The sequence below is a fragment of the Chrysemys picta genome, chromosome 8, assembly GCF_011386835.1.
Source record: "Chrysemys picta bellii isolate R12L10 chromosome 8, ASM1138683v2, whole genome shotgun sequence".
Lineage (NCBI taxonomy): Eukaryota > Metazoa > Chordata > Testudines > Emydidae > Chrysemys > Chrysemys picta.
The window spans coordinates 78,938,214-78,960,797 of record NC_088798.1 but is presented as its reverse complement, the minus strand read 5'-3'; the positions used below and the strand labels follow the sequence as shown (position 1 = coordinate 78,960,797).

The following is a 22,584-nucleotide window of genomic DNA, read 5'->3' as shown; positions in this document are numbered from 1 at the left end:
CCCATGGCAAAGGCCTCCAAAAAGGGATGGAGAGTGGAGATTCTGGAGGCATGTTGAGCAGAGAAATACTGGGACATGGAAGCCTAGAGGAGGCAGCTTGTGAAAGTGGTAGATGAAGCATGGAAGTGAGGGAGTCCAAGATATGGGGGCTGGGATGAAGACTAATTCTGCCGTTGGGTAACTAGGAATTTGCCCTACTCAGGAAAAAGGAAAATCAGTGTTTTAAAAATAGCTTTTTTAAAATTAAATCAACTGTTAACAGCCTTGGGCTTCCATTGTCTGGGTGGAAGACCCATGTGAGCAGTTCCTCAAAGCAGGGAAGATGACAGAGGAATATACAGAATGTGGAATATGGCAGGGGGAGAGGCTAAGTTCATTAGTAGCAGAGCAATAGGTTGAGGCTTCTATGCAAAGACCCACCAATCCAGGTATGAGTCCGAGATTCTCTTACTTGGCTTTCTTCATGTGGAAAATATTGGGGATGGAGGTGGGGAGGCAGTCATCCCTCCCAATGGCCCCTTGGCAATGGTCATGCTGGTGCAAAGGGGCTATCAAGCCCTTCTTGAGGAATATACTCCTCCCCAGGCCAAGAGCACTTGCTGTAATGTAAAGTTTTGGCTGAAGTTTGTCTCCTAGGACTAGACATTCAAGTCAAGTAAAAATACCCTTCCCCTGGGTGTTGAATCTCAATTAGCTGCTGTTTCTAAAGTGCTTCTAATATGTATGGCTCTATATAGATATAGTGGTTTTTTACTGCTGTATGTGTAAGAGGGTCTCTATACCCAGATGTAACACTAGAAACCAAACATTTAAGGCCAATAGTTGCGAACACTCTAGGTATATGTAAAATGTGAGATTCAGCATGTTTGGTTTATAAATTATCCAAATGTCATTTGGGGGCTTTGAGTAAGATATTCAGCCCGATATCAGAAAGGGTGTATAGCATGCATTTTGGAAATGACTGACTTCACCTCTTGGAGTACATGACTATTCAGAGTGACACTTTTGCCAAGTAGACTAGACCCTATTCTCTTAGTATGAAATGCCACTTGAGGAAAAGAAACCTTGAGCCTTATCCTGGTCCCTCTGAACTCAATGGGAGTTTTGCCATTGACTTCACTGGGAGCAGGACTAGGCAGTGTGATGGAAAATGCTTTGTAAGAGGTTTCCAATGCACAAATGTAGGTATCAGTGTGTGGTGAAAGATGTGCTCTTCTCCCAGTGCCCTAGCGGCGGTGAGTCCGTGATCTTGAGAGAAGTGGTTCTGGAAGGTCATATTTTCACTCCTAGTTGGGGGGTAGCTGTAGCAAAACCATGAATCAGGGCTTATTCCTTAGCAGCTTCTATATGAGCTGCAGTGACAATTTATTCTTTTCCCCCAGCTCAGCTAAAGCAGACTAGTAGGAGGTGAAAATCCCTTGGAATGCACGATTTAACACCTAGATGGTAGCCAATAATTAATTGCTGCTTTCCAAAGCGATTAAGTGCACACTGTTTTCAGCAGACTGGAACTTCATATGACAGCGCACCAAGTGCTAGGATCCTGTGCAGAGCTATGCTGCTGTTTTACTTTGGCTGTAAGTGGAGTCTTTTTAGCTCCAGATCTGCAGTATAAATGGCTTGAGTCCCTGGACCAAGTTATTTGCAGGCATAATTCCATTCACAGCAGTAGAGCTGTGGAGGGTTACCAACACTTGAAATATTGTCATGATTTTGGACCAATTTGAGGAGCTCTCGAGTTAAGATAAGAGACAGCTCAGGAATTTTGCCTTAGCTGCCCATAGCTTCCCACCTCAGTCAGAAGAGGCTGCAGGCAGCTGCAAAGGCACCCTCACCCTAAACTCTGTGATCAACAGCAATGGACTTGCTTCCCCCTCAGTGTGGGAGGAAGGAATTACCAGGAGTAGGAGCCCAGGCCCTGCAGGCTGGGGACTCAGGATAACTGCCAGAGTCTGCCAGGAGTGTGGGAAGAAACTGGTCAGTGGGGTCCTTCAGAAGTCTGTTTTGGAGGCATGGGAGCGGCTGGTGGAGTCAGCTAACGGAGTCTGCTAATGGGTAGCCAGGGAGGCTTGGGGGGGATGAGAAGAGAACTAGTCCTGCATTCTTTGTATGTGCTTTTTATGTGCCTTTAAGGTTGAATTTTCACCTCATGATCACTGAACACACATGGGCACAGGCAAGGGGAGCAATTCTTCTTAAAATTTCATTGGGTTTGGTCACTCTTGGGAAGTTTTGGGGTAGTGGGAGTTCTGATGCCTGATGCTAGCAGAGAATTTGGCCCCATTGCTAAATCACAGGGTATTAGGATAAGGGATAGATGGGTCCAGCAGGAAGAAACCCTAGGGACAAGCTAATGAGGAAGTTCAGGCTGACTCTTGCTTGCTACTGTTACTTGTCTGTGGTAGGACGAATCCCAAGGAGAAGGTGTGAGTTTGCTCAGATCCTATGTGTGAGGTGGAGGTTAGGGGGGTATGTTACCAGCTGGTAATGTATGTGTTACAGAGTCCATTCTGTACCAAACCACAGAAGAAATGAGTTAGTACAGTCTCTAGCTCCAGTGTCTTGGCTCTTTAGCTCAAGCGATAGCAGCTCTGCATGCAGTCAAGAGCAGCCAGTACTTGTGCGCTGTTAGGAACATGGTGGAAATAACTCCCTGTTTTGTTTTCAGGAAAAGTTGATTAAACCTTTGCTGCAAATGTGTCAAATTCCACTGAAATCATAGATGGGTCAAGGAAGCCAGTTTGGGGGTTTACAAAAACCTCAGCAGTGAGCTTTTACTTTGCAAAGCCCAGATAGGTCTGGTTTGAATCTGGTTCAGTTTATCAATCTTACAAAGTTCTGGTTATTTGGATAAAAGGTTCAGGTTTGGTTACTCTCTGACAGAAACTCAGTAAAACAATTTGGCATCTAAACTCCTATTGTTGTAAAATGGTCATGGTAGGGTTAACTCCCCTGTTCAGTTAGTGGGAGTTCACCCCCCATCGCACAGTCTGTTATGATGCAGTTAAATAAAGCTGTAAATTCCCAGCCTGCAGTCTTGTGAGTAGATTTATGTTTGTTGCACTGAATAGTCATTTTAATAAAACCTGTGTAACTGGAGAATCTTTATAAGCAGATTCCTGCATATGTGTGTTTATACAGTTATGGAGAAAAAGAGGCAGAGGAGGGGGAAGTATGAGGGTGAGTTTGAAAGTTTTGTCAGCGTAAATTGAAATAGAATTACTTAGAGATTATCCCCCTCTTAAAGTATGTAAATTCATACCCAATGTTTTTTACATGCATTCTGCAAAGCACTTGGGGATAGTTTAAAATGTCAGACACCATACAAACGTATACTCAAGTTTCAGTTATTGCTACTCATAAATTGAATAGATATAGTGAACTAAATAATAAACAGGCTTGGCCTTGATATCCATGCTGCTAGTAGTGGGCAGTGTGATGTTCCTTATTTCTCTAATGAATTTTTTAAAACTGTGCAAACAAACCAAACATATAGACCAATATTTCAAATGTTTGGGCCTTCTGGACAGTGTTCACTCTAATTTCTTCCACGCATGTGTGTAATGAATTTGTTATGTGCCTCAATAGGGAGGTGATGTGTGACCCATCACCTCCCTATTGGTGCACATAACAAAATTCATGTGGCAGGGGTGGGGCTGAGGGGTTCAGAGTGTGGGAGGGGGCTCAGGGCTGGGGCAGAAGGTTGGGGTGTGTGTGTGTGGGGGGGGTGAGGGTTCTGGCTGGGAGTGCAGGCTCTGCGGTGGGGCTGGGGATTAGGGGTTTGGGGTGCAGGCTGTCCTGGGGCTACAATGGGGAGAGAGGACTCCCCTTAGCTCTCTCTCTCTGCACAGAAGCACCTGGGCTGGGAGGGAGAGGCGCCTCTCTCCTCCATGGCAGCTCTGGGGCTCGGACCACGGGATAGGCACCTCTTCCCGAGCTGCGGCAGGTCTGAGCCGGGGCTGGGTTGGGGCCAGGGGAGGGCGCCTCTCCCCCCCATGGCAGGTCCGGGGCTAGGGGAGAGGCATCATTTCCCTGCCACAGCCCTGAGCGCCTACGCTGCACTTAATAGGCTGCTGCACGGCCATGTGGCTGTGAGGGAACTTAGCTTCTGGAGACTCCTGAATTGCCTAATAATAAGGCCCCAGGAAAATTATACTGTTATCTTCTCTCTGATCTTAAGGTGTAGTTCTGTAACCTATTATGCTGTGGGATATTTAACTCCTTCAAGTCATGCCATTGAAATCAGTGGGACTATTTGAATAAGTGCTACTCAACATTTCAGTATTTCCAACCCTAAACATTCAAATATCATGGTACTGTATTAAAATCATATGGTTTTTAATGGGGTTCTTTTTATTGGTCTACTGGTTCTGAGCCTTTAGGATTGGGTTTTCAAGCTTTTTTCCCCCTCTGCAACTGTCTTTCTCTGCAACTTCTTTTTAAAATAAAAGCTGAGATTCTCATGTGATTCCAGGAGGTGGGGCTTTCAGAACAGCAGCACATATTAAGAATCTCACCATAAAATTGTGAGAGTTGACTGGTAGGCCACAATCCTGCAGACACTTAGGCCCATGTTTAAGCCCGGGAATAGTGCCATTGAATTCAGGGAAGTGACACCATTTTAAAATGGGTGTGGGTGGAGAATCAGGCCCCACTTCCGGAGATTTTGCCTGAGTGATGTTGCCCTCTTGGTTGGTCCATAGAGAAGATAAGGGTCTGCTACAAGCAAAAGGGTTCTTGAGCTCCGGTTGTAGCGCCCTGTATTCTGAGAGCTGAAGAGTTACTGTATAACCCCTGTTCCTGACGGCCTCAGGGTGTACATGATTTATCTGGTAATTATGGCTGGGATTTCAAAGGGGTATAATGGGGTTTGGTGCCTAATTCACATTGAAAATAAATGGTAGTTGAGCACCCAGCTCCATTAGACCCCCTGAAAACCACAACCTGTGTCCTCTGTAGGCAGCACCTTCAGTTGCAAGTGGCAGCATGAAGATGATCATGGGAGAAAGATACAGAAGTTCTGATCAAATCCTAACTACAGTAATGTTAGTGCACTGCACTGTGCCTATTAAACCATTAATATATTGTGCTTTGGCAAAAGCAGAGCATGTTTGTCAATCCCCCCCCCCCTTCTTTAATTTAAAGTGCTGGAGGGTTGATATGGGAATGGTACTATTAAAGCCTTCCTGACTCCTCCTCATAAGTTGATAGTGTATGATCAAAACATTTGTTTCCAGTTTGCGTTCACCAGGTGTCAGATAGGTCATTACCTTTGCTCCCTTAAAAAAATCAATTAAAAGTGAACAGAAAGGAGGCTTGCCATCATGCCTGTATGCTCTTTGATATACTTGCCTGTGCACTGTCACATTGACTAAAAAAAAACTGTTAAGCACGCTGTATTGACTTAATAAAGGAGAAAAGAGAGACTGGTATAAACAGAGTAGACTACACTTCAGAGTAGGAGAAATCTGAAAATCAATAGGTATATATTTTTGTCCTTTGGCTATGCATCCTTTTATAATTAAATTGTCAGGATGAAAAGGCTATTTCAGTTATTTTAGTCATGGGGAAAAACACAGTCAAATAATTTATTATACTATTGAAAGTTATTTGAGTTCTTACTACTGTGAAATTTCTTAAGGATGCATTATTTATTTTCAGTTCTCACTGACATGTTTATCTTCAGTTTGAGCTGTAATCCAATATTTGTATTCTCTTTTCTTGCAGGTAAGTCCGGATTGGGCTATTTGATGAAATTTGCGGTTTGGGGATGTAAGCAGACAAAGTAAGCCTTCCTCAAGCTGTCTCAGCCTGTTAACAAGGTCAGATTGTTGTCTGAATGTTCAAACTACGGCATTCCAATTAAAACGTAGTGACTGAAATAGACGGCGTAGTTTGCAAACTGGTGGTAACTGTCCAAACTCAGTGTTTTTTATCTGGTAGGTTAGAACTCTTTACCATCAGTAATTAGCATTTACAAATACTTCGTTTACACTTAAACTATTAAATGTGCAATAGTTGGAGATAATATGCAATTGTATATTGTTACATATATATAAAAGGTGGTATAATTTCCCCCCACCATCTTTAAGATAATCACTTTATTGGATTATCTAATTTTGGCTCTTTGCCATGTGGAGAGATTGAAACCTTTAGAACTTGAGCAACAGCCGGTTAACAGGTCATGCACTGAAAAGTTTACTTTGTGGATCATTCGAAACTGATTACCTTTGAGTAATCATCTGGCAAAAGGGCACTGCTATAAACCATTCAAATACTGCTACCAAACTGGCATGCTTTGCTTCCTACATGACCCTCGCTGCTCATAGTGACTCCTGATAATACCAAGGAAGTCTTCATGCTCTTTCAAGCTTTCTTGCATCAGATTCAGCCAGTTTGAATCATTGACATAAGTGTCATGTTTATTGCTTCAGTGATCTAACTTGATTCTGTTTCAGTGTTTTCTTCTGTTCTCCTCTCTCCATCACCTCCAGGAACAGTTAACCTCTTGTTGAATCTTTTGTTTTTGTTTTGTTTTGCTTTTAACTATTACTGCAGATAATCAAATGGCAGCTTCTTGAGAAGTCAGCAGTAGCTGGCAGGTGTCCATACCACAAGGAATGTTTCTGGTGCCCTGAACTTTAATGCTGTCTTATCTCTCTACAGAATACAATATTTATATACAGAAAAATTTTAATGTCTGATCAGATCAGTTATATTGTGATGCTAATAGTTGTCATAGACTATAGATATTCAATTTACAGAAAATGATATAAAAGATACCTTCCTGTAATCATCCGTGGAGTTTAGATTTGGTTGTTTTAAAAATGAAGAGCTTTATGCTTTGTCTGTTGTAAAGACTGCTCATTATGTTAATATTTGTGTGGTAGTTCCACCACACCTGAGATTTTATGTTGTAAGTAAACTTGTCTCAAACACCATTCAGATCAGCCAGTGATATTTTATGCAAATACTTGACTAAGCAAATACTTTTACTCTTGGTTCTTCTTTTACGTTGCTTTCCTTTCTGCTTCTGTTGTTATGGTAATGCACATCAACCAAGAAAACGGGCCATATGTTCCTATGCCAGTTTGAAAATGAGATAATGAATGCCCTGCAGTATGAATGACTGGGTCACTGCAAGAGCGGGGCTGACTTCTGAGGTGAAGAGAAGCCTGGGGAAAGTGAGCCATATGGTACTGTACATGCATATATTACATCCACCATTTGGGATGACCCATAGATTTCAGTGGAAGGAAGATTAACATTCCAGAAAATGCAAGTTATGGTTTTCTGTGTCCTCTGATGAATTAGAAGTTACCTGCTCAATACGCGCCAAGATCCATCTCTGGAACGAGTAAGGGGAGATATGATTGAGGTCTATAAAATCATGACTGGTGTGGAGACAGTAAATAAGGAAGTGTTATTTACTCCTTCTCATAACACAAGAACCAGCGGTCACCAAATAAAATTAATAGGCAGCAGGTTTAAAATAAACAAAAGGAAGTATTTCTTCACACAACGCACAGTCAACCTGTGGAACTCTTTGCCAGAGGATGTTGCGAAGGCCAACACTATATCAGGTTTAAGAAAAGAACTAGATAAATTCATGGAGGATAGGTCCATCAATAGCTATTAGCCAAGATGGGCAGGGATGGTGTCCCTAGCCTCTGTTTGCCAGAGGCTGGGAGTGGGCAGCAGGGGATGGATCACTTGGTGATTACCTGTTCTGTTAATTCCCTCTGAAGCACCTGGCATTGGCCACTGTCGAAAGACAGGATACTAGGCTAGGTGGACCTTTGGTCTGACCCAGTATAGCCGTTCTTGTGTTCTTATATCCATTTGACACATGCTTTAGCTTTTACTCTGCTCATAAATTTTGTCCTCAGAAGAATTAAATCTTAAATTCCCACTAGAAAAGTCGCCAAGCTGACTTATTCTAGTTTTTTTACAATTAAATTTATTTAGTTTATAAAATTCTAGTTCACACTTTCTTTCCCCCTTCCTACCAGTCATAAGTTTTCTTCCTCCACCATTACCCTCCAGTGTATGCGCAATACCCCAGAGACTTCACGCTAAAGGAAATGTTACAGAGAAGTATTTCCATGTATTTAACATTTTCCAGGAATATATTAAATAAGTGATTTAATGTGTCTAGATGCACTACTAGACCCTGATTCTATATTCCTTATACACTGAAACTCCTACTAACATCAACAGAGGATTTTGGCGTGAGGTTCAGGCTCTGTGTTTCTAAACATTGATTCTAAACATTGATAGCCCTGTTGTGTTGATTTTGATGGAATGAATCGGCCCCAAGAGTCAATGGTGACCACATCACTGTACAATAATAAATAGTTAAACATGGTTTGGGGTTTCAAATACAGAGACTTCAACCTGCTTAGTTCCATGCCAAACCTACTATTAAAATGTGAATACCCTTTTATTAAAGATACAGAAAAGGAAAGAAACATTTAAAGCATTTGAAATGTAAAGTATTGAGAGGCTTTTATGTCAACAATATCCCTTTCCCTATACAGAGATTTTATAGAGAGAACCTCCTGTCTGACAGTCTTTTAGATGGTGGTAACTGTCCTTTTTGGTGGGGAAAAGAGAAACAATTAGTTGAGATGGGCTGTTGCTATTGAGGTCTGATCCTGCTTCTCTTAAGACAAAGCAAGACAAACACAAAAGGAGAGGGAGAAGAAAAGCAAAGATAGCAAATGGACCATGCTGACTCTCTCTCTCGCTGCTAGAGAAACATAGGCCTAACACATGCTTTTTTTTTATTAGCTACTCCGAGACCTGGCAAACTTGTACCAGCATCTGGCTCTTCGAGGCGTTGTTTTTAATTGCCTGTCTGGTAACAGACTCACAGCAATGTTGCAAAGGTTCAGTCTTGGCCAGCTAATCCAGACTCTCTTTAAACAGAAAGCAAAGAGAAAGGAAAGAGGAAAAATACAGTGTAGAAGGAAAAGAACACATAAGGGAGGGAGGCGACAGCAGGACCACAAGGCTTGCATTCTTGGGGGTGTTGATGACGTTGGTTCTCTCTCTCTCTCTCTCTCTCTCTCTCTTTCTCTCTCTGGCCTGGTCAGGGCACCTTTCGGGATCAGGATGATGGAGGCTTAGTGGTGTCATGGTGGATCCCGAATCAACAGCAGATGGTGGGGACAGCAGCCATGATGGTAGAGCTTGCTCCTTCCAATCTATCTGGCCTCCAATCCTCATGATTCCCCTCCACAAAGTCTCTTTTTAAGGACACCAAAAAAAGGGTGATAGCGGAATAGACTATCCCCTCATTATTTTGTTCACCAATTAGGCCTAATTTCTGACACACCAATTTTGGTCCATTAATTGCTTATTTCATTCTCCTTTATTTACCCATTACGGTCTTAACACAGCCCTTGAGTTAATTAATTCAGTCTCTGTCTTTTATCTTTTGCTGACTTCTATGTAACAGGCTGAGTTGGATTTTTATTACCTTGCACAACTTAGAGTATAGGCATCTTCAAAACAACCCCTGAGGGGAATAAGTTAGGCTAGCATTGCCTTGAACAACCACATGAAACTTCCATGGAAAAATATGTTGTAGCATAGCAGGGCTCTATACTCTCTCTCACATTTTAATGAATGTGAATGCACAGCTTTTTGTTTTCATCACTGTGGAGCTATTAATAGCAGAGTCTGTCTGTGAAAGAGTTTGAACAGCAGTGCCATTCCTCATTTCAAGCAGCAATAAAAGGCTTGTCCTTCAGCTTTTTTGTTTGGAATGTATAAATGCCTCTTTCAAGGCGCTTCAGACATGAGAAGATAAAAAGTGGTTAGACAAGAGTAAGAATAGTTACACACCTAAAATAAAGCTTTAAAAACTAAGCACTTCTGGCTGTAGTGTAGGGTTATAAATGACAGCTTTGCGGAGAATCAGGACAGGGATTCTGGGACTTCAGTCTCAAGTTTAAACAAACATAGAATCATAAGACTGGAAGGGACCTCAAGAGGTCATCTTGTCCAGTCCTCTGCACTCATGGCAGGACTAAGTATTATCTAGACCAGGGGTCAGCAACGTTCAGCACGCGGCTCACCAGGGTAAGCACCCTAGCGGGCCGGGCCAGTTTATTTACTTGCTGACACGGCAGGTTCGGCCGATCGCGGCCCCCACTCATCGCGGTTCGCCGTCCCGGGCCAATGAGGGCGGCGGGAAGCAGCGCGGGCCGAGGGATGTGCTGGCTGCGATCGGCCAAACCTGCCACGTCAGCAGGTAAATAAACTGGCCCGGCCCGCTAGGGTGCTTACCCTGGCGAGCCGTGAGCCGAACGTTGCCGACCCCTGATCTAGACATACAAAGTAACTGTGGAAATCCACTTAAATCAGAATTTATAGCAATATACATGGAAGGATTTTCAGAAGTACTCAGCAGTGGGCTAATTTTACTTCAATTGAAATCAAACAAAGCTTTACCACTGACTTCGGAGAGTGCAGATTTAGATCAATGCTTAGAGCTTTTGAAAATTATACCCAGATGTAGCCAGTACTTGCTCTACTTTATCCAATAAGAAATCAAGGCTGAAGTAGAAGTTCATACTTCAGAGAAATTACCATATGTTTGCTTTTTGTATATGTTAAAGCCGTACCTCTCAAATGTTTTGAAGAACATCATTCCCCTGAGTCCCCAGGTTACCTCCATTTCACACACACACATTCTTGTTTCCTCCCTTTGATTGTGGAAACTTTATCTCAGAAATAGAATAATGGAACTGAGTTTGTAGAAAATGTTTGAATCAGTGGAGGGAATCTCACAACATTTAACATTTCTTGTATGAATGACTTGTGTGCCCCCTCATTTTGGCTCTCTCTCACATGCTGCATCCCAAGTTTTGAGCCTTGGCAGGTTGAGAGGAATGAATAAAACCCTGACTGAAGGGTGGAGTGCACTGTAGCACAAGCACAGCCCCTCCTGGAGCTCACTGGTGCACAAAGGAATGGGTATGCAAAGCACCATCACCACCTCCATTGGGTGGCTTGCACCACTGGGACAGTAGCACATCGTAATGGCTATTTTGGGGTGTGGGGTATATATACATACCCTTAGGGCTGGTCCCCACTTAGTCCGGACTTCGGACTAAGGTACGCAAATTCAGCTACGTTAATAACGTAGCTGAATTCGAAGTACCTTAGTCCGGACTTACCGCGGTCCAGACGCGGCCGGAAGTCTCCCCCCGTCGACGCCGCGTACTCCTCTCGGCGAGCTGGAGTACCGGCGCCGACTGTGAGCACTTCCGGGATCGATCCGGGATCGATTTATCGCGTCTTAACCAGACGCGATAAACCGATCCCAGAACATCGATGGCGTGCCGCCGGACCAGCCGGTAAGTGAAGACTAGGCCTTAGATGGATGGCCAAATCTCCTTATTTACATCTGGCCTTCACCCTTGTTCTAGTAGAAAACAGGCAGTGAGTCATAACAATGAGGCTGTTCCCCATGGATGGAGTAGAGGGAGGATCATGCCAATCATCCAGGATTATTTAGGATGTTGGAATGCCATGAGGGAACACAATGAGGGAATTTAAGGTGGAGGGAAATGATTGGAGATAGGTCCATCTTTTGTGATACCTGTCAGAGTAGAATGTAACCCAAGTAAGGGTATGGTTTGTGGCTGAGTATAAATCTAAATAACTATCTGCACAGTACAGGCCATGTTTAATCATAAAGGGAATTGTCATTGACTGGGGAGCTGGACAGTTTTGGAAGGGAAGTCCCACTATAAAATGCAAAGCCGTAATCATTTTTTTTTAAATTGGCTGATGGATTTTGTGGGTTGTTTTGAGGAGTGTGGCAGGGAGTGGGGAGCAACTTGGATCTGGTATTGGATTTCAGACTCTCAGCATTTAATGCAGCAAACAACTGGTCTGCCTCCCAAGCCCAGGAAGGAGTCTGGTCAGTCCCTTTCTTCATGGCACCATCTATCTGCAGCACTGGCAATCTTTAGCAAACCCCAGAATGAGGCCTTCCCCCGACGCAGGCATTCATTGAGGAAGCTCCCAGCTCCTGGCAGCTTTTCCCCAGTCTTTCTATAGCAGGGGTGGGCAAACGTTTTGGCCTGAGAACCACATCGGGATTGCGAAACTGTATGGAGGGCTGGGTAGGGAAGGCTGTGCCTCCCCAAACAGCTTGTCCCCCGCCCCCTATCCCCCCCTCCCACTTCCCGCCCCCGATTGCCCCCCTCAGAACCCTCGACCCATCCAACTCCCCCTGCTCCTTGTCCCGCTGCTCCTTGTCCGACCCCTATCCACATCCCCGCCCCTTGACAGGCCCCCCGGGACTCCCACGCCTATCCAACCACCCCTCTTCCTCGTCCCCTGACCGCCTCCCCTCCAGAACCTCCGCTCCATCCAACCGCTCCTATCTCCTCACTGTCCCCCGGGACCCCCTGCCCCTTATCCAACCCCCCCACACGCACTCCCTGCTCCCTTACCATGCTGCTCAGAGCAGCAGGAGCTTGCAGCCCCGCCGCCTGCCCGGAGCCTGCCGCGCTGCCCGGCAGGGGCGGCAGGCCAGAGTGCTGGCAGCGAGCTGAGGCTGCAGGGGAGGGGGGACAGTAGTGGGGGGGCCGGGGGCTAGCCTCCCGTCCGGGAGCTCAAGAGCTAGACAGGACAGTCCCGTGGGTTGGATGTGTCTGGCAGGCCATAGTTTGCCCACCTCTGTTCTATGGCTATCTGCCTTGGGGGAGTCCTGCCACAAGAGCCAGCCAGCTTCCTTTTGCTCCCCTCCCTGAGCTTTCAGCCTTTATAGGAATCACGTGCTCATCAGGCAGTCATCTGACCCCTTCCCAGCTGGGTCTGATGAGCTTCGCTACCAGGCCCAAATGCCTGTTCCTCAGAACAGGACTGGCTGCAGGCCATCAGGTCCTTAGAGGGGCAGCCCACCCTGTTAGACATGTTTTAGATTTTGCATAACAAGATGCATTAAGGTGTGACCTGGACTGGAAGGGCATTTTTAACACTGGGTAGTGGTGGTTGCATTTTCTAAAGTACTAAATTTGAAGAAAAATAACAATTTTTGATTCATTTTTTGCAAAACTTTTCCATTCTTTTTATCTACTTTTGAACTGGCTGACTTTTTTTTTTTTTTTAATTTCTGTTAATTTTGTTTAGTATTTCAAATTTTGAAGAAAAACTGACCATTGTTTTACCAGCTTTAGCACTGGAATTAAATTTTCCAATCCCTGCCACTCTGCTGCTGCTGAGTACATTAACTATATTTTATAACTATTTTATTATAATTATTATACTAATATGATTGTATATACATACTATAAATAATTCCACCTTCTTTGATGCTCAATGGAATGAAATGTGACTTCTACATTAAATTGTCCACACCACTTGGTCTTCTGTACCCTAGGATTCTTTGGCTAAAATTTCTCATTTTTGGTACCACAGGTCAGCCATTCAGGGGGCAGTAATAATGGGAGCGCTACTGAACATGGAGAGTGAGGCACCTGAAGGTTTTAAAGAGCCATCTCATCACAACCTGCTCTGAGTTGGGTTAGACATCGTGATCATTAAAATGTTAGTGACCTGCTTGAGGTCTGTCAACATGAGCAGTCACTCTGATACTGCCACCAACATTGCTGCTTGAGGGGTAGTGCAACACTGGACAGATTTCACACACAATCTTTCTGTAGAGACAGCCTCTCTTATAATACAAAGAAACCACCTGATGGAAACCACTCCTGGATTTAATAAAAAATCCCAATAGAATCTTTTCATTGGGCCTTGTTTTCTACTGAAGGCCCCGCAGACCCAGCAGGCTTGTTTCCTTTTCCAAAACCTAGTTGCTAGTTTGGAACCAATTGAAAATTTCCCTCTGGAATTTCCAGTAAAGATGTACATTACTTTAAACATTGAACCAATATACATTTGCTGTTTAGGCATATGAACCTAGATGGAGCTACCATAAGGTGGGTGCATAACTGGTTGGAAAACCGTTCCCAGAGAGTAGTTATCAGTGGTTAACAGTCATGCTGGAAGGGCATTAACAAGTGGGGTCCCTCAGGGATCAGTTCTGGGTCCGGTTCTGTTCAATATCTTCATCAGTGATTTAGATAATGGCATAGAGAGTACATTTATAAAGTTTGCGGACAATACCAAGCTGGGAGGAGTTGCAAGTGCTTTGGAGGATAGGGTTAACATTCAAAATAATCTGGACAAACTGGAGAAATGGTCTGAAGTAAATAGGATAAAATTCAATAAGGACAAATGCAAAGTATTCCACTTTGGAAGGAACAATCAGTTGCACACATACAAAATGGGAAATGACTGCTTAGGAAGGAGTACTGCAGAAAGGGACCTGGGGGTCATAGTGGACCACAAGCTAAATATGAATCAACAGTGTAACACTGTTGCAAAAAAAAGCAAACATCATTCTGGGATGTATTAGCAGGAGTATTGTAAGCAAGACATGAGAAGTAATTCTTCTGCTCTATTCCATGCTGATTAGGCCTCCACTGGAGTATTGAGTCCAGTTCCGGGCACCACATTTCAGGAAAGATGTGGACAAACTGGAGAAAGTCCAGAGAAGAGCAACAAAAATTATTGAAGGTCCAAAAAGCATGACCTGTGAGGGAAGATTGAAAACATTGGGTTTGTTTAGTCTGGAAAAGAGAAGACTGAGAGGGGACATGATAACAGTTTTCAGTTACATAAAAGACTGATACGAGGAGGAGGGAGAAAAATTGTTGTTCTTAACCTCTGAGGATAGGACAAGAAGCAATGGGCTTAAATTGCAGCAAGGGATGTTTAGTTTGGACATTAGGAAAAACTTCCTAACTGTCGAGGTGATTAAACACTGGAATAAATTGCCTAGGAAGATTGTGGAATCTCCATCACTGGAGATTTTTAAGAGCAGGTTAGACAAACACCTATCAGGGATGGTCTAGATAATTCTTAGTCTTGCCATTACAGGGAACTGGACTAGATGACCTCTCGAGGTCCTTTCCACTCCTATCAGTTTATGATTCTATGACTCTATATTTGTGAAGATGAGAAAACAATTCTTTATCTTGCATTGTTTTGAATAATTTCTCAATGTTACTTTCCTCTCCACAATGCCTCCCTTGTGTCAGATGAAAAGCTTTATGAGAGAATTTTTCCTTCTATAACTTCTTATTGGCAATAAAAAGTGACAAATACATCAGGATGTCTGCAAACAATTATCTTCCTCTGCTGCCTACAACAAGTCAGGAAAAAGATCTTGGAGTCATCGTGGATAGTTCTCTGAAAATGTCCACGCAGTGTGCAGAGGCGGTCAAAAAAGCAAACAGGATGTTAGGAATCATTAAAAAGGGGATAGAGAATAAGACTGAGAATATATATTGCCCTTATATAAATCAATGGTACGCCCTCATCTCGAATACTGCATACAGATGTGGTCTCCTCATCTCAAAAAAGATATACTGGCACTAGAAAAAGTTCAGAAAAGGGCAACTAAAATGATTAAGGGTTTGGAACGGGTCCCATATGAGGAGAGATTAAAGAGGCTAGGACTCTTCAGCTTGGAAAAGAGGCGACTAAGGGGTTATATGATAGAGGTATATAAAATCATGAGTGATGTGGAGAAAGTGGATAAGGAAAAGTTATTTACTTATTCCCATAATACAAGAACTAGGGGTCATCAAATGAAATTAATAGGCAGCAGGTTTAAAACAAATAAAAGGAAGTTCTTCACGCATCGCACAGTCAACTTGTGGAACTCCTTGCCTGAGAAGGTTGTGAAGGCTAGGACTGTGACAGAGTTTAAGAGAGAACTGGATAAATTCATGGTGGTTAAGTCCATTAGTGGCTATTAGCCAGGACGGGTAAGGAATGGTGTCCCTAGCCTCTTTCTGTCAGAGGGTGGAGATGGATGGCAGGGGAGAGATCACTTGATCATTGCCTGTTAGGTTCACTCCCTCTGGGGCACCTGGCATTGGCCACTGTCGGTAGACAGGATACTGGGCTAGATGGACCTTTGGTCTGACCCGGTACGGCCTTTCTTATGTTCTTATGCCATAATTTTAAGACTTAAATATCAGTTTATGAGTTCCAGTAGATATTTCTGGTCAAAGGAAATGTTATCTCACAGAGATAAAACAGGTTGTATATTTCCTTGTGACTCCAGACTTCTGGGAGCTGTGTAGGCAGAAACTGGGGATCTTAATCACTCTGTGCCACCACCAGAGTTTCATTTCAGGCATTTAATTCCCTAGGGAATTCCCTATCTGAAGTGACTAACATCTGCAAAAGCTATTTAGATGCAGCAAAAATGTGGGTTTTATTTGTATTTTTTCATCTTCTAGGCTAGAGCTTGCCAATAAATGACATTAAGGGACTGATCAAAATCCACTGAAGTCAATCCCCTTGGAGGACGTATAGCAGCAATGCTGGTGGTGAAGAGTTTTTTGTACTGCACACAGACATGAAATAAATTATTGTCAAATAAATAACACAGATCACTAGAGTGACAATGGAACAGTTCACAAGTGAAAACACACTAAACATCTTATTCTGTTAGCTCTAAGTGAAAGCTACACTGAAAGCTTCGGTAATTAATGAATTTGGATCTGACACACCAATACTCCCCTTAGTGCTTGATTTATTGCTGAAAATTTGGAATTAGCCAAGTGAAATATGTCAACATATTTACATTTAATCAATCTCCAGTGTACTGGCCTGAATCTATGTGGCAATCCATACTAAGGAGGATTGGGCCCATTGATAGACACTGTTGTAAACCTCTGTGTCATTTGGGATTCCTTTTATTTCATGATCATGAAAGGAAGAGAAGTTATGTTCAGAATCTGGGGCCTAATTCAAAGCCCATTGTCGTCAGGCAAATTGTCATAAAGTTATCTATGTATGTTGCAAATTTCCAAAGGAGGGCTAAAGCCTGAAATAGGTGACTGATTTGTTCCTAATAGGTGCAACTTGAACTTCCACTTGAAAAATTATATATAATTTATTTATAACTTATTGAGGGTGGCCAACTAAGTCCTCAATACTCATTAAAACATCTTTTGTTGAAGCACAATTATATTAAAGCTGGTACACAGTGAGTACAGACTGAAGCTAGCCTTTTCCAAACAAAAAAAAACATGAGTCTGTTTTATCCTGAAATATATTTGCTGATATTTGTTGCAATATAAACCTCAGAATGCTGAGTATGGATGTGCCCAGAGAGGATTGCCAAGCTGCAGATGACAGTCTGACATGCAGCAGTGTCAAAAATACTGAGAAAGACAGCTGTGTATGCATATCTTCAAGCTGGTACAGAGCCGTCCCATAGAGTAATTGCAGGGGCTGAGAGAGACAGACATAGGAGAGCAAGAGAAGAAAGATTATTAAAGGCAATGACCTATGCTCAAATTACAGTTTTACTAGACATGGTAAGAATAATAAAATTGTAATTAGCTGTGCAGGTAAAGCTGCATAAGTGAGCTAAGTCATTTACCGACACATTTAAGATATCATACTCATAAATAGATGAGAAGGAGGGCTTGGTAGAGGCCAGCTCAGAGTGACTAAGGTGGCGAGTTGGAAGCATGAGATCAGAGCTAGAGGTCAACTCATGAGGCTCAGAGGACAGAAATTGGGGTCACTCTGGTCATGAATATGGAAATGGCTGTTGTTTGGGATAAGGGATTTAAAAGACTTTCTCAGACTGACACTCAGAGTTCTGTGTGCAGCACGTGCTTGAGCAAACAGGAAGTTTTTTATTTAAGGGAAGACAATGGATTAATAAATTTAAATGCGTTTGTGTTGTTTCCAACGAGCTCTTACATGTTCCTCTTTGAGTCCTGAATTTATACCCCATATAAAATAGAGCAGTACTGGGCAACCTGTGGCCCACAGGCCGCATGTGGCACGTCAGGGCAAGCAGCTGGAGGGCCGCAAGACAATTTGTTTACTTTTGCACGGCTGCCCGCAGCTCCCAGGGGCTGCGGTTTGCTGTTCCCAGCCAATGGGAGCTGTGGAAAGCGGTGGCCAGGCCCGTGCTGCTTCCTGCAGCTCCCATTGGCCGGGAACGGTGAACTGCAGCCACTGGGAGCTGCGGGCAGCCGTGCAAATGTAAACAAATGGTCTGGCGGCCCGCCAGAGGCTTTCCCTGATGGGCCACAGGTTGCCCACCATTACTATAGAGTATCTAGTGCTAAGGAGTCTCTGCTACTGAACATTCCAACAATTACAGATGGTTCCACCCCATAAAATCCAGATCCCAACCTTCCTCAGGAATTCAGGGGTGTTTGGATTTAGGGATTTGGTTTAGGCCAAAGTGAAATGTACAAGAAATAGCGATTATCCTGTGTGTATAATGACCAACAGTAAATTATATAACATGGCAGCTTTTAAATGGAAGGCTTAAGGACTTAATAATGAGCTATGGAGGATTTCACTTCTAAATTCCTGTTGAGGTCAAATCAGCAATAACAAATCACCAGTTGATGTCCAAGGACTTTCAGAGAATGAATTGGTGATATTAACTCAGTACCCAGTAGTGCTGTTTATATATAAAGAACAACTTCCACCTTCATTCTGATTAGTTTTGATCTCTGGCTGGCATTGTGGTATATGCTCATTGGCTACAGTAAATGGCCATTCTTCTTAGCAAGGAAGACTAGTATTTTAAGAAGACAAGAAATAGGAGCACACGAGCCATGTGATAGAACTATCTTAACTAAAGCATTATTCAAATAGGGTTATTGAAATTGTGTATCATTTCAATGTGCTGTTATGTACTGGCGTGCTCATAGAAAAGATCAGCCATGTAACTGATAGATATGGGCTGGACTGAAATAAGAAGGTACAGGTCTCAAACCTTTAGATTTTTTTTTTAATCGGAAAATAGGAGAGAGGGAAAGGGGGAGGACAGATTTTCATCTGGTGTGAATCTGCTAAAGTCAAGGGTAGTCAATGGAGCTATACGAGTTTACACCACCTGGGAATCTGGTCCAATGTGTGCTATTAATGTGCTGTTATGGATTCAGATGATAAAAAAAGAACCAGTGATGTGCACCTGAGTGTGTCCACTGGCAGACAACTCTACAATAAATAATAGTCTGCACCTTTCCAAGTAAGGATGTCAGTGTGTTCTAAATGAAAGGCTTTCTTAACATACCCCTGAACAACATCAAGCCTGACCATAATCCAGAGAGCATTGTTACTCGTAGAGATATTGAAATTTACAAGTGGAATTAGACTCCCAACTCCCATTAACTTTCAGTAGGAGTTGGGCACTTGACTTCTCTGAAAATCCTAGTCACTGTATCTTGAATATGTTCTGACTTTCTAAATAGTCTGCATTTTTGTTTAAAAAAACCCATATGTATACTATGATACCTGCAGTAAATTTCTGTCTAAACATTTCAGGAATTCAGCACATCACTCCCCTTCTACGCCTCCCCCCTCCCCCCCAAAAAATAAAACCCACCAAAACAAAACTAACAACCACCAACACTGAGTTATACTCCAGGTTGGTCAAGGCTCTGGTTTATTTTCCAAATTGAGTCCTCAGGCAATAAGAATAAATGTAATCCTGCCTCTCATCTCCCCTTTGAGACTTAAGGACAGGAATATTTTTAACAGGAAGAAAGAGAAGGCTAAGGGGGTCAAATACAATACAGTTCCCTGGAGAAAGAAAATGAATTTCATACTTTTTCTCCTTTTTACCTCTATCTTGTGGTTTTATCCACATGTCAGATTAGGACTGGACAGCAACTAGAAAATTTAATGATTGCTTGTGAAAAGAGAATTAATTATTTTTGGAGTAGAGGAGAGAAAGAGAGATTTGCCACATATTAACAAACACAACCAATACATGTGTATCAGAGCAGAGATCCATATTTTTCATAGTGCCACGCCTTTCTTAGGAGATAAACTGCTGGATGAGTCTGAGGTTTATTAATCTCCTTCGTGGTGAACACAAGTAGAGGACTTTGCACTAATCTAGCCTGGAGATGGCAAGACCTTACTAATAAGTTGTTCAAAAGCCTACTAAAATCTTCTACCACATCTTCTTTCATCTTAACTAGTTCAAGGTAGCTATTGATAATTTTTATTTAAAAATGGAGAATGATTAGAATCAAATTTTTAAAGTCTCCTTTAAAGTTTGAGTACAGTTATAAAAGTGACTATGTGAAATCAACACCTTCTTCCACCCCTTGTTTGTCATAGAGTATGTCTGCACTGCAAAAAAACAACCTGAAGCAGTGAGTCTCCAAGCCTCGGTCAGCTGATTCAGGCTCAAACAATGGGGCTAAAAACATCAGTGTAAACATTCAGGCCCAAACTGGAGCCTGGGTTTTGTGATCCATCCACCTTGTTGGGTTTCAGAGCTTGGGCTACATTGCTATTCTTAGCCCCATAGCACAAACCTGTGAATCTGAGTCAGTAGATCTGCACTCTGAGACTCACTGCAGCAGGTCTCTCTTTGCAGTGCAGCCATGCCCTTAGTCAGATCTACCTATTTGATTGCCAGACCCAAGTTTTTACTTCTATACTTCACGCTGACACAGCTATGGGACAGTGAGCTGGTATCTTGATTACCTTGTTTATCAGTACAATTTGTCAGTTAAACCTGAAGTCCCCAACTCAGTAAAGCACCGAAGCATGACCTTAAATTTAAGCATATGCTTAGATGTTTCGCTGGACAGGAATAAATTTAAATCACATGGTTAAGTATATGGCTTAAGCTGATGGATACAGTAGGTGCAAAGAAAGCAACTTGATTCCATGTTCCAACATAAATTTGTAGAACAGACAGAAAACTGGTTACAAAGTAGCAGCCGTGTTAGTCTGTATCCGCAAAAAAGAACAGGAGTACTTGTGGCATCTTAGGCTAGGTCTACACTACCCGCCTGAATTGGCGGGTAGAAATCGACCTCTCGGGGATCGATTTATCGCGTCCTGTCGGGACGCGACAATCGATCCCCGAATCGACGCTCTTACTCCACCGGCGGAGGTGGGAGTAAGCGCCATCGACAGAAAGCCGCAGAAGTCGATTTTGCCGCCGTCCTCACAGCGGGGTAAGTCGGCTGCGATACGTCGAATTCAGCTACGCTATTCACGTAGCTGAATTTGCGTATCTTAAATCGACTCCCCCCTGTAGTGTAGATGTACCCTGAGAGACTAACAAATTTATTTCAGCATAAGCTTTCGTGGGCTACAGCTCACTTCTTCAGATGCATAGAGTGGAACACACAGACAGAAGATATTTATACATACAGAGAACATGAAAAGGTGGAAGTACGCATACCAATTGTAAGAGGCCAATCAATTGAGATGAGCTATCAGTAGCAGCAGAAGAAAAAACTTTGAAGTGATAATCGAGATGACCCATAGAAGGTGTGAGGAGAACTTAACATGGGGGAAAAAAAATTCAATTAGTGTAATGACCCAACCATTCCCAGTCTCTGTTTAGGCCTAAATTAATTGTGTCTAATTTGCATATTAATTCGAGTTCAGCAGTCTCTCTTTGGAGTCTGTTTTTGAAGTTTTTTTGTTGCAAAACTGACACCTTCAAGTCTGTCACTGAGTGATTAGAGAGGTTGAAGTGTTCTCCCACTGGTTTTTGAATGTTATGATTCCTGATGTCAGATTTGTGTCCATTTATTCTTTTGCCTAGAGACTGTCCAGTGTGGCCAATGTACATGGCAGAGGGGCATTGCTGGTACATGATGGCATATATCATGTTGGTAGATGTGCAGGTGAACGAGCCCCTGATGGTGTGGCTGACGTGGTTAGGTGCTATGATGGTGTCACTTGAATAGATATGTGGACAGAGCTGGCATCGGACTTTGTTGCAAGGATAGGTTCCTGGGTTAGTGTTTTTGTTGTATGGTGTGCGGTTGCTGGTGAGTATTTGCTTAAGGTTGGGAGGCTGTCTGTAAGCGAGGTCTGGTCTGTCTCCCAAGATCTGTGAGAGTGAGGGATCATCTTTCAGGATAGGTTGTAGATCTTTGATGATGCGCTGGAGAGGTTTCAGTTGGGGGCTGAAGGTGGCGGCTAGTGGCGTTCTGTTATTTTCTTTGTTGGGCCTGTCCTGTAGTAGGTGGCTTCTGGGTACTCTTCTGGCTCTGTCAATCTGTTTTTTCACTTCAGCAGGTGGGTATTGTAGTTTTAAGAATGCTTGATAGAGATCTTGTAGGTGTTTATCTCTGTCTGAGGGATTGGAGCAAATGTGGTTGTATCTTAGAGCTTGGCTGTAGACAATGGATCGTGTGGTGTGTCCTGGATGGAAGCTGGAGGCATGTAGGTAAGTATAGCGGTCAGTGGGTTTCTGGTATAGAGTGGTGTTTATGTGACCACCGCTTATTAGCACAGTAGTGTCTAGGAAATGGACCGCTTGTGTGGATTGGTCTAGGCTGAGGTTGATGGTGGGATGGAAATTGTTAAAATCATGATGGAATTCATCGAGGGCTTCTTTTCCATGGGTCTAGATGATGAAGAGATCATCAATGTAGCACAAGTAGAGTAGGGGCGTTAGGGAACGAGAGCTAAGGAAGCGTTGTTCTAAGTCAGCCATAAAGATGTTGGCATACTGTGGGG

At 43.1% G+C, this 22,584-nt stretch overlaps 1 protein-coding gene across 4 annotated transcripts in view; it reads left to right on the top strand.

The window, feature by feature from the left end:
- The window catches only part of KCNIP1 (potassium voltage-gated channel interacting protein 1), a 559,284-nt gene that overhangs the window by 275,322 nt on the left and 261,378 nt on the right, over nucleotides 1-22,584 (top strand). Inside the window, exon 1 of one of the 4 annotated variants that reach the window (XM_065554849.1) lies at nucleotides 5,736-5,822. The exons of the other annotated variants lie outside the window; for them this stretch is intronic. The gene's annotated coding sequence lies outside the window, so the exon portion shown is untranslated. Of the gene's footprint in view, nucleotides 1-5,735; nucleotides 5,823-22,584 lie in introns of those variants that run through there. 4 annotated transcript variants of the gene reach the window in all.